Genomic DNA, 11,898 nt, shown 5'->3' with positions numbered 1-11,898 from the left:
TAATCTCCCCGTGCTCTGCATTGCACAGAACATCCTGCAAGTAAGTACAGCTTATGGATGACACTGAGCACCCAAAACCCTTCACAATCTTCAACGAGTAATTGTGACCTGAATTATGAGCAATTCACATCAAAAATGAACACTTAAAACTCATTAAATTTAGAGTTAGAATTTTCTTGGGTAATGTCTTCATACAACAAATTCGTAAAATGATTGTTTAAAAACTAGTTTTATTGGCATATAATTCACACGTGATAAAATTTAATCATTCAATCCTATGACTAGTTGTACAATCACCACCACAGTTGACTCAGAATGTTTTCTTTTGGTATTTTTTGTGGTTAGGTCCCTGTTCCCCTCAACCTCCCCTGAAATGACCCTAGGTAATTATTAATCCAGTTACTGTCTCTGTCGATTTACCTATCCTGGATTTCTATACAGAATATCATACAAACATAAACAGGAAACAAGCAAGAAAGACCAACAATAATGACAACACTCCCCCCCAAAAAAATCCCAGAAAAAAATTTCAATTAAAAAGAGAGGAAATATCAATAAGTGAAACAACTTTAGTAAGTGTCCAACGGGAGGTCAAATGATAGGTGTTACATTTTAACCTAATGACCTCTGCCAGAATCAACTTTACAATGCTCTCTGTCTGCTAACAAGGCTCTTCCCATCCCTGGACTGTGGTCAGAGGAGATTCACTGGAGGATTCATCCAAGTGGACTGTGGGCTTCCACTGTCATCCATAGCCTTCTGCAAATCAGGTGTTTGGATATAGCATTTATAGTCCTTGGATTGCACAGACTGCTATGCTTGTTCCATGTGGATTTAGTTGATTCCTCACTTAGATGGCTGTTTGTTTGAAGATAATCCTTTAAGATCCCAGACACTATTTTTTTTGATAGCTGAGCATCATCTGGTTTCTTCACCAGACTTTGCTGTAACACCCATATCTTCAGTAATCTCTTCATGAGGTCAAGCACCAAGCAGAGTCATGTTGTAAGAACTAATTGTTCTTATATTAGGGCAAGAATTCAGTGCCAATCCAAAATCCATTAATATATCTATGAGTTAGTTAGCTTATTGTGCCAACCTGGCCGATAAACAAAAGTGGGGTTAATTGAAGGGTGGAGGGATAAATGGCTCGGTGAGCCTCGCCTTTTGAGTTCTCAGGTCTCTTGCTTTGTGATGGCCACACCAGGGTGCAGCTGCCTTAGCCAGTTCCCTGCTTCAGCTGGCAAGGCTCACTTCCTACAAGACACCCCCAAGGAGAAGCCACATGAACCTAGCCGGATGCAGCTCTGGGTGTTAGAGCAGCCGTGTGGAGACCCCTGCTGGTGCTGAGATGTTTACATCTTCACTGACTTGGCTTTCCTCCTTCAGTTGGCATTGTTGTGTCTGTTTTGCAAGATGGAGGAAGACTTTGTGGATTGGTGTTGGACATATGGGTTGGACTTGTGGACGTGGGCAGCACTGGGTTGAGATGTTTTCTTGATGCACATTTAACTTTTATATAAAACTCTCTCTTATACATGAGTTTCTGTGGATTTGTTTCTCTAAAGTACTCAGACTAATACAATCAATGGTTTATCTCTGTCTCTGGTTCAGTTTAGAGACATCATGATACTTCTTTGATAGACAACATTATTAACCATCCCCCTAGGGTATACGTTAATTCTATTAATAGTGTCATTACTTTAATCAATAGTATGTAATTTAAAGCATTGTTGAGAAAGGGAAATTGTACATGTATAAGCCAGCTTTGCAGACTACAGTGCACGAATCATTGACTCGTACAAGTTAAACTCAAGTGACGGGACACTAATTGTACAAACAATGGAGGTTGGTGATAGGATCAAACGTTCAGTAAATCTCACTCACAAAAGTAGAAACATGGCTAACAACTAATACGTGTCTTAAGAAAGCAAAGAGCACATAGTAAATATATGATCGTCCTGGGCCACCATTCACTGGGTATTCTCAATCAAGAGATCCAAACCAGAATCCAATGACCAATCCATAACCTTGAGATAGCAGTCATCTACATCTTCTCACACTAGAGTGTTCCGGCTGTAATTCCAAGGGCGTATGTCAGTTCCTTAAGTCTACTACAGATGAACTGAGGTGAAGCCCAGTTCATATAGTGGGGCTTCCACATCAAATCCTTCAGGTGTTGCCTATGAAGGATGTTGTGTGCCTCAAAAGGACAGAGTCTAGATTCTGGAGGAGTCAAGATGGCGTCCAGGTATAATCACCCACCCGGTTCTCCTGTTGTTAGATCAGAAAATTAAGAGGTGAGGAGGTCAATATTGGGAGGCTGGGTGCTAAAAAAATGCTGGAGCATGTATACTGGTAAAGATAAGAGCTCAAGACACATGGAATCCAGGTCGCATAAACCCCTCAAGGACAGAAATGGGAGTAGTGATACCAGGAGGGGAAGGGGAAGGTAGGGAAAGGAGGTGAGGAAGGGGGAACCTGTCATGGTGATCAATGAATGCATAGTCCCCCTGGGTCAGTCTGGGTAGACTAGAGAAATTCATAAACACGCATATGTGTATAAGAGAGAGCTTTGTAAGAAGGGTAATTGAACATTAAGAAAACACCCCAACTCATTCAAGTCCAAGCCCATAAGTCCAAAATTAGCCCATATGTCTAATACCGATCTATAATGCCCTCTTCAGACTCACGAAACACATGCAATGAAGCTGCATGCAGGATGATCACAGGCCAGTGGGTAGAAAATCTTTGGATCCAGTGGCGTTGTAAGCATCTCAGTGCTGGCAGGGGTCTCCACATGGCTTTTCCAGGTTCCAGGGCTACATCAGGGTAGGTACATGTGGCTTCTCCTCAGGGATGTCTCGCAGTGAGTCAGTACAGAGAGGAGATCGTATTTCTGCTTCCAAATAGGAATACCAGATTTTCCAGAATTCTCAGGAGAAGACCATGCCCACCAAAAGGCCTCATTGGCTATGACCTGATTGACAGACTAGACTCTACCCCTTCACTCATAATCCTCTAGAATTGACACCAGATTATGTAACTACCACAGCCCCCCTTCAGGGGGGTGAACAGTAGAAACATGGATGAAGGGAGACAGTGGTCAGTGTAAGATATGAAAACAGTAATAATCTATCATTTATCAAGGGGTCATGAGGGGGGAAGGGAGGAGAAAAAGAGGAGCTGATACCAAGGGCTCAAATTAGAAAGTAAATGTTTACAAAATGATGATGGCAACTTATGTACAAATATGCTTGATGCAATTGATGTATGGAATGTTGTAAAAGCCTTCAATAAAATGATTTTTAAAAGGACAGGATCTAATGTCCCAAAAAGGGTATAGCACATAGCTTTGGTCACTACTGGTTGGATTGAAACTAGGTCAAAAGTTCCAATTAGGAAGATGGTACTGGGTGTGTTCTGCCCTTGGGTTCTATGTAAGTATTGCTATGGAGTTTTTCTCTAATGGGCGGTTATTTCATCCATTTTACCCACCAGCATAACTGAATGTGTTTCTCAGAGACATGGACACCTTATCTCACCACATCTGAACTTGAGTTTCCAGTGAGTTCCACGTATCTCTGTTGTAGGAGCTCCTCAGTATTAGGGGTGACCTTAGCACAGTGTTGTACGGCAGCAACTGAATGCTCCTCCCTCTCATCTGCCTTGAGAAACTCACCCCAGGTGAGGTGAGGTGTCCTCTACTGAAATAGTTTTCAGGATGTACCTGTAAACGGATGCTATATGCTTCATGGCCACTAAGCAGCCTCTCTGCAAGTTGCTTTGGAGACCAGGTTAGATGACATCATCTGAGAGCAGAAGCCTGCCTTGGCCTTGGTCTTGGTCCTTATCCTTACAGTAGTGGACTCATGAAGTATTTGTGCTGGTGTGATTGACTGATTTCACTCAGCATCATGGTTTTCAGGCCCAGCCGTGGCATGAGGAGGTTTATGGTTTCATCACACTTTTTTAAAAAGTAGCTCAAAGTATCTCAATCATTTATTTGAAGAGCATTTATAAAGGTACACTGACTACAACCCTACTTTATCATTTTTAAAAAGAAGGTGTATCTGTTCCAGAATAGATTTAAGATAACGAAGCTGTAACTCTTTTTGTGTGCTGGTGTAATTTTCAGAGCTGAAAATAAGGCTTCACCAGAGCAAATTATTTTGTTCGCACAATAGGAGCAACATTGAGATTTTACAGACGAAGGCATTTGATGACTGGGAACACAAAGACAGAGATGCTTGGCCCTCTTTCTGAATTAGCCCGGAGGTTCCTGAAACCCAGGAGAAATGGGTCTCCGTTTCCTTAGAAAGAAAGCGGCATAAATCCTGGCAACGTTTTAAAGTCTGTGTATCTTGACTCCATCAGAAGACCTTTCCTGTGATTTCTGATCCTGACAACCGCCTTCAGAAGTAGGCAGAGCGCAGGTACTCATTCCAGGAAGGTACTTCCCCAAGATCCCTGAAGGATGCCAAGGAAAGTTTGCTCTTGGACCGCGTATTCGTGTTTTGTTTTTTAAGCAAAAACTCTTGTTTTTCTGACTAGTTTTCATTTCAGGAATTACATTAGACAGTTCTTATTTTCAAAATCCGTCCTTTAAGAGAAGACTAGAGATGTCTTCAGTCCATCTTTGGGGGTCTTTGGGAATTCTTGCCGACTGAGTAACATTTTTAGCTGAGAAAGGTGTTTCTTTGCTTTGCTAGTTCTTTCTGAGGAAAAGAACGTGGGCGCTGACTGTCCAGATGCAGGTGTTCTGAAGATCAAGGCGGGGCTCTTGCCCTGGGAACTAGACAGCTCATGATTGCTGTTGGCGGAACTCAGAGCCTTCCTCCCCGGCGTCCTCAAGCGGGGTGAGCCGTAGGAGTGCCAACGCTGCTCAAGACACTTTTGGCCTCTTTGTACTTTTTCACAATTTTTGCTTCTTTAGGACTGAGTGTAAAAATAGATGAATAAATAAAAATTTTAAAACCTGAGTGCATAACTTTTTGCATCTCGATTCAGAAGTTTCTTTATTTGGGGGTGTCAGTGTGGGCTTCGGCTTGAGTCATGTGTGGAAGTTATCCAACACCAGCAACTGGAAACAGTATGGACGTATTTCTTCAAAAGTGTTCTCAGCATAGGAGACAGCGGGCTTGCACAGGGCAGCTAGCTCGTAGCTCCCATGCTGCAGCTTCAAAGTAGTACTTCTCTCTCATGTCATAGGACTCATTGCTATTTTCTTAAAGAATGCATCATATTCTATTGTGTGTGTGTATCGGAGTTTCTTTATCCATTCTTCTTTTTCTAATAAATCATTTTATTGGGGGCTTATATAACTCTTATCAGAGTCCATACATCCATCCATTGTGTCAAGTACATTTGTGCATTCATTGACCTCATCATTCTCAAAACATTTGCTCTCCACTTAAGCCCCTGGCATCAGCTTCCATTCTTCTGCTGATGGCCATTTGAGCTCTTTCAAGCATTTTATTTTCTACTGTGCTGCAGTAAATATGGGAGAGCGTGTACTATTGATATTTTCACAATATTGTGTCTTTCTATCCATGAACTAGGGCTATTCTCCCATTTTGTGTATGCCTCTTTTGATCCTATTTGTGTGTGCCTCTGTTGTAATAATGTCCGCTAGTTTTCTTTGTATGGAACTCTTAGTTCTTTGGTTAGGTTTATTCCTAGCCTTTTCGTCTTTTGTGTAACTATTGTAACTGGTACTATTGTCTTTATGTCTGCAAGCCTTCAGCAGGCAAGGCGGGGCCGCCTGCACACTGACGTTGTTAGCAAGCCTTCTTCCGACCCTTGTGCTGCATTCTCGTCCAGATGATCCAACTTTTCAGATTCTAGGCTCCGCAGGCAGAGCGGATACACATGGTGAAAGGACAGCACCCCGGCACACACCTTTCCGGTTGATTGTTAAGGCTTTCGGTATTCCCTTGTTCTGTTTGAAAGGCGGCCTGGATCACTGAAGCAGAGGAACGGCCAGCAAAGAGTACAGTGAACTTTCCAAAGAAAGTACTGTATGTACTAGCATATAAGCCGAGTTTTTCAGCACATTTAAAAAAAAACACTTTTATTGGGGGCTCATACAACTCATCACAATCCATCCATCCATCCAGTGTGTCAAGCACATTTGTACATTTGTTGCATCATCATTCTCAAAACATTTGCTTTCTACTTGAGCCCTTGGTATCAGCTCCTCATTCCCCCCCTCCCTCCCTATCGCCCTTCCTCATGAACCCTTGATAATTTGTAAATTATTATTATTTTGTCATGTCTTACACTGTCCGATGTCTCCCTTCAGCTTTTCTGTTGTCCGTCCCCAAGGGAGGAGATTATAGGTAGACCCTTGCAATAGGTTCCCCCTTTCTACCCCACCTTCTCCCACCCTCCCGGCATCGCCACTCTCCCCACTGGTCCTGAAGGGGTCACCTGCCCTGGATTCCCTGTGTTTCCAGTTCCTATGCAGTTTTTATGGCAAAATTCAGTGCCCGAGCTGATATTTGGGTCGGCTTACACTGGAGTATATACAGTAACTAGCGTGTGCCATAAACTACATGTTTGCACACCGGTTGACTAGAATTTAAAGAGACCTGTGATGAGCTACAAGCTGGGGATGCAAATAATATTTAGATCATGGGTCTGGGTATGCTTCACCACAAAACAGTCTTTGAGTGTAGGCCAGTTGCATTTAAAAGCCTCAATGAAAATAGCTCTCAGTATCTCCACCTACAGTCATACATCTTGCTTTTTAAGTTCAGAATGGCTGTGACTTGATTATACAAACTGCTGGAATCACAAAAGCATGTTGCATCAGCTATTTCTATACCTATTTCTCAAACTTATGGCATCTTAGAAGTGTAGTTCTTTCCCCACTGTGAATACTCTCACTACCATACAATCAAATCTGACTCATAGTGGCCCCTTTTCATTTCTAAGACTATAACTATTTACAGGAGTAGAAATCACCATCTTTCTCGCTCAGAGCTGCTAGTAGTTTTGAGCTGCTGGTGGCTTTGAACTGCCAACCATGTGGATCGCAGCCAACACACAATCACTACACCACCAGGGTTCCATACCTCTACCTTGGGAGAGGGGTACTAGAGAAATAAATTCATTGACACTCATGTGTATAGGAGAGAGTTTGTAAGACATGAAAAAATAATAATTAAAAAATTATCAAGGGTTCGTGAGGGAGGATGGGTGGGGGAGGGACGAGAAAATGAGGAGCTGATATCAAGGACTCAAGTAGAAAGCAAATATTTTGAGAATGGTGATAGCAACAAATGTACAAATGTACTTGGCACAATGGATATATGTATGGATTGTGATAAGAGTTTTATGAGCCCCCAATAAAATGATTTCTTAAAAAGAAAGAAAGAAAGCACCATTTCAGGAATCTAAAAAAAAGGAGAGAGTTTTATATAAAAGATCAATTGTATATTGAGAAAATATCCCAGCCCAGTCCAGATCAAGTCCATAAGTCCAATATTTCCTCATATGTTGATACAAGTTCATAAATTTCTCTTCAGACTCATGAAACACATACAATGGCACCAAATGCAGGAAGATCACAGGTCAGTGGGTGGAAAGTCTTATGGATCCAGTGGCAGTGGAAGCATCTAAGCACTGGCAGGGGTCTCTACATGGCTCCTTCAGTTCCAGGGCTCTAGCTAGCTCCATTTGTCTTCTCAGAAGGAATGTCTCTCAGGGAATGTGTCTGTGTTCTACTTCCAGTGAGCTATTTATCTCCTTAGCACCTCCAAATGTGGTCATCAAGCTGTGACCTGATTGACAGGCTAAACTCAATTCTTTCACTCTTAATTTTCTCAAGTTGACAAGAGATTATGTAACTAACAGAGGCTTTAATGATGCCCAAGAGTTTCACCCCCTTCCTTCAGCAGCCTAGTCAGCATTCGCAGTCTTCCCCCATCTGCTAGATTTCCTTCTATGACAGCGGCTCAAGGCACATGTTTCCTGCTTGCTTTCTCAAGGGCTTTGTGAGGTTCTGTGTCAAGTTCAGATACATATGGTTTCTATTAGGGCACAGAAGCAAGTCAGCATTTTTCTCCATCATCATCAACCTGTCTCCCATTCTCCAAACTCATCAACTGTCTTTCTAGTTTTCCTCCCGTACATTTTCCTCCTATGCATTAGAACTGCAGAAATTTGATGACTTATCTCTAATGGAAATAAGCTGTGTGGTTATCATAGAGGAGCCATATCAGCAGCATTTATTTGTCCATTCCAGAAATCTGGAGTGGCCAGTGCCAGCTTGATCTTTCTGTGAAGCTGGTCACTTCTTTTGTAGCTTTACTACAAAAGATATCGAGACTGCCTGGCACCTGAACTCACTTATAAATAGCTTCTCCTGTGCTTCTTTGATAAATATGCTACTTATCTCCCATCGTATGGACTGTAAGGCATGCTGGTGGTGCTATTGGAAAGCATTGGGTGGCTAACTGCAAGGTCAGAGGTTCAAACTCACCAAGGGAACAAGGAGAGGCCATCTGCTCCCATTAATATTGTCCTCAGAAACCCAACATAGAGTTGCCATGACGAGGAATTTCCTTGATGACAGTGAGTGGGTATGGACAAAAAGCCTTGTTCTTTTAAGGTAGGCAACTGGTTTGAATAATAGGGGAAATGTGAAATTTTCCCATTCCAGTTCACTCTCCTATTGGATGCTGTAGTGCAGTGATTTTCTTAGTATGGAATTTATAGTCATAGTTTTTATAATATCCACCAAATGAATGAATGGGACTATGAAAATGTGAGATGCCTATGTCCCTCCCCATGCCAGACTCAGGGCACTGGATAGCTTACTAATGAAGTAAATCATGTACATTTGACCCTGGTGGTGGGATTAAGCAGTAAGGTATACGGAACCCTATGGGATTGGTCCATTTTCTATCCCTCTAGACTTAAAATGAGCCATCCCAGAAGTGGTAAGTATAGATCTAACTATCATGAAGGAAAAAAATACGAAACAGGAGTAAAGTGCACCTTTTAGACCCAATATTTATGTGCTGAGCCTCCCAGAGAGCTGCGACACCAGAGAGAGCAAGAGATAGTGAGGGTAGTGGCAGGGAAGTGCTGGTGCCTGCGGCAGCAGAAGTGAGAGCAGGGCAGAATAAAGAGCAGCAGTCTTTCTAGCCCACAGAGTGAGAAAGTGAAGTGCTTGTGGGCGAGAGGCTTGCTGGCAAAGTGGGGTGCCTCTGCGTGCTTATTGGCAGAGCTACAAAAAACTTTGTAGTGCCTGCCGAGCAAGGTGGGCCCAGGATGAGGGGCCACAGTGCCAAGCAGCTGAAAGGGGCTGAGGGAATGTTGAACAGTGGAGGGTGTGGATATATGATCCCAGTGAAGCAGGCATGGGAGGCTGGTGATTTTTATTTATGCTTTTCTTTTTAAAACCATCATTTTATTAAGGGCTCATACAACTCCTATCACAATCCACACATACATCAATTGCGTAAAGCACATTTGTACATTTGTTGCCCTCATCGTTCTCAAAACATTTGCTCTCTACCCAAACCCCTGGCATCAGGTCCTCATTTCCCCCCTCCCTCCCCACTCCCCCCTCCATCATGATCCCTTGATAATTTATAAATTACTATTTTGTTATATCTTGCTCTGTCCCACATCTCCCTTCACCCACTTTTCTGTTGTATGTCCCCCCAGGGAGGAGGCCCCATGTAGATCCTTGAAATCAGTTCCATGTTTCCAACACACCCTCCCAGTATCGCCACTCACACCACTGGTCCTGAGGGGATCACCCGTCCTGGATTCCCTGTGTTTCCAGTTCCAATCTGTACCAGTGTCATCCTCTGGTCTAGTCAGACTTGCGAGGTAGGATTCAGATCATGACAGTGGAAGGGGAAGGAGGAAGCATTTAGGAACTAGAGGGAAGTTGTATTTTTCATTGTTGCTGCATCGCACCCTGACTGTCTCTTCTCCTCCCCAAGACCCTTGTGTAAGGGGATGTGCAGTGGCCTACAAATGGGCTTTGGGTCTCCACTCCACATTCCGCTGCTCATTCACTATAGTAAGATTTTTGTTCTGATGATGAATGATGCTCTTCTTATGAAATTAGAATCAGACACCTCCCCTGTGCCATTGCCATAGCCACAGTATAACTTTAAGTGAGTTTTATGTTACTTCGAAAATCTCCAAGACTCAAAAGTTAATCAGTATTTCTCAGCCCAAGTGTCCATCAATAGATAAATGGGAAATACAATGAGGTACACACATACAGTGGAATATTATTCAGACATAATGAAAAATTCATGGATACTACAAAAAATATGCATAATAGATGTTTATCAACAAGGATGAACCTTGAAAACATTATTTTATCTAATGAAAAAAGCCACTTACAAAGGATAATTCAAACTCTCAGCCATACACTCCACTGGCACAAAAAAACAAACACACACGTGCATGCACAAACTAAACCTATTGCCTCTAGTTGATTCTGACCCACAGCTACTTACAGGATGGAGTAGAGCTGCCCCAGAGGGTCTCTAACGTTGTACATCTTCATCCTGCAGAGCACTCATTCTTTGGTGACCAGTGGAGCACTTTAACCACTGCACCACCAGTGTTCCTTTAAATGATCTCACTTATGAAATATCTAGAGTAGGCAAATACATAGGCAATAAAGTGTATTTGTGGTTACAAGAGGCAGAAAAACTGGGGTTTTTACTTAAAGGCATTGAGTACAGGGTGATGAAAAAATTTGGAAGTAGTCATATTTTTGCAGAACACTTTAATGTAATTTATGTCACTAAGTTGTATATTTCATTAGACATGATTGAAATGACACATATTTTATGGTATATATTTTGCCACTATAAAAATAAGTTAATAAATATTTCTCATCTCATGGCATGTTTTTCATCAATTTTAAAAGGAAATGGCGGGGGGGGGTAGAGATGCATTCCTTGCATTTCCTTGAAATGTATGCATTGTGTTCATGAAACAGTGATCACAATGGATAGACTCATCTAGAAATCAACAGTGGCACAGGCAGGGGCATATATTACATTGCCTTTTATAATGGTGAGTTTTGTTGTTGATCTTGATTACAAGCGTACATTTTCAGGCTGCCTCCTCATTTAAATTCCAGCGTACATATCTGACTGCCTTGGCTCACGCTTCCCAGGCTGCTTCCCTCCCCAGCACGTGTACGGATGTATCTGCTCTGGAAGTCATCTAGCTGCTGATATTCTCCTCCTCCACAATGGGTTAGCCATCCACACGAAGACACTTTTCTATTTTTTGTTGCCAGTCAGTGCAAAGAGCTGCATGCTTTGTATCATGCTGTTAATATGCATTATTCAGAAAGCAGTGATTGAGCTGATGTGGCTCCATTAGTCCAGGAAGTGGCATTTCTGTCTAATCCATGTACTACTTCTAAAGCTGGAAAATTGTGAACTTCAAGGCAGACAATCATCAAGTCTAACCTCTCTCTCTCTTTTTAGTGCACTGTTCTTGGAGGTACTGCGATACCAGGTTAATCATGGAATGGAAGGAGCACGCTCCTATTCCATCTCCTAATTCAAAAAAATTCCATTGAATATATTGTCCTTTCATAAAAGATATATCACATATTAAATTGAGTATAAAAATCCTACACTTGATATCAGCAAAAAGGTCAAGAAGCAATAAAACTGCCCTCTCTTGATTGGAGCTTTAATTTTTGGCATTGGAAATTTTACATGCTCCTTATGTAGATGATTATAAAATTAAATAATATGATAAAGTATTGCAATGGGAAAATAATACCTTCTTAGAAACAGAGTCAGATTATCCATCAAGTGTGCTCTTCACTACAAAATAAGTACATAAATGTGAAATTGTTTACTACAGATAAGTAAGTAAGCAGATGCTTAACTC

At 41.9% G+C, this 11,898-nt stretch overlaps 1 non-coding gene and 1 pseudogene across 1 annotated transcript; both read right to left on the bottom strand.

Moving 5' to 3' along the window:
* Nucleotides 1–4,605: 4,605 nt before the first annotated feature.
* LOC142452352 (UPF0711 protein C18orf21 homolog pseudogene) lies at nt 4,606–5,204 on the bottom strand (annotated as a pseudogene).
* Nucleotides 5,205–11,477: 6,273 nt separating this feature from the next.
* LOC142453886 (U2 spliceosomal RNA) lies at nt 11,478–11,668 on the bottom strand. The gene has a single exon (XR_012785459.1). It is a non-coding gene; the product is annotated as a U2 spliceosomal RNA (small nuclear RNA).
* Nucleotides 11,669–11,898: the final 230 nt, after the last annotated feature.

Source organism: Tenrec ecaudatus, chromosome 7 (genome assembly GCF_050624435.1).
Source record: "Tenrec ecaudatus isolate mTenEca1 chromosome 7, mTenEca1.hap1, whole genome shotgun sequence".
NCBI lineage: Eukaryota > Metazoa > Chordata > Mammalia > Afrosoricida > Tenrecidae > Tenrec > Tenrec ecaudatus.
This window is presented reverse-complemented; position numbering and strand designations above follow the sequence as displayed.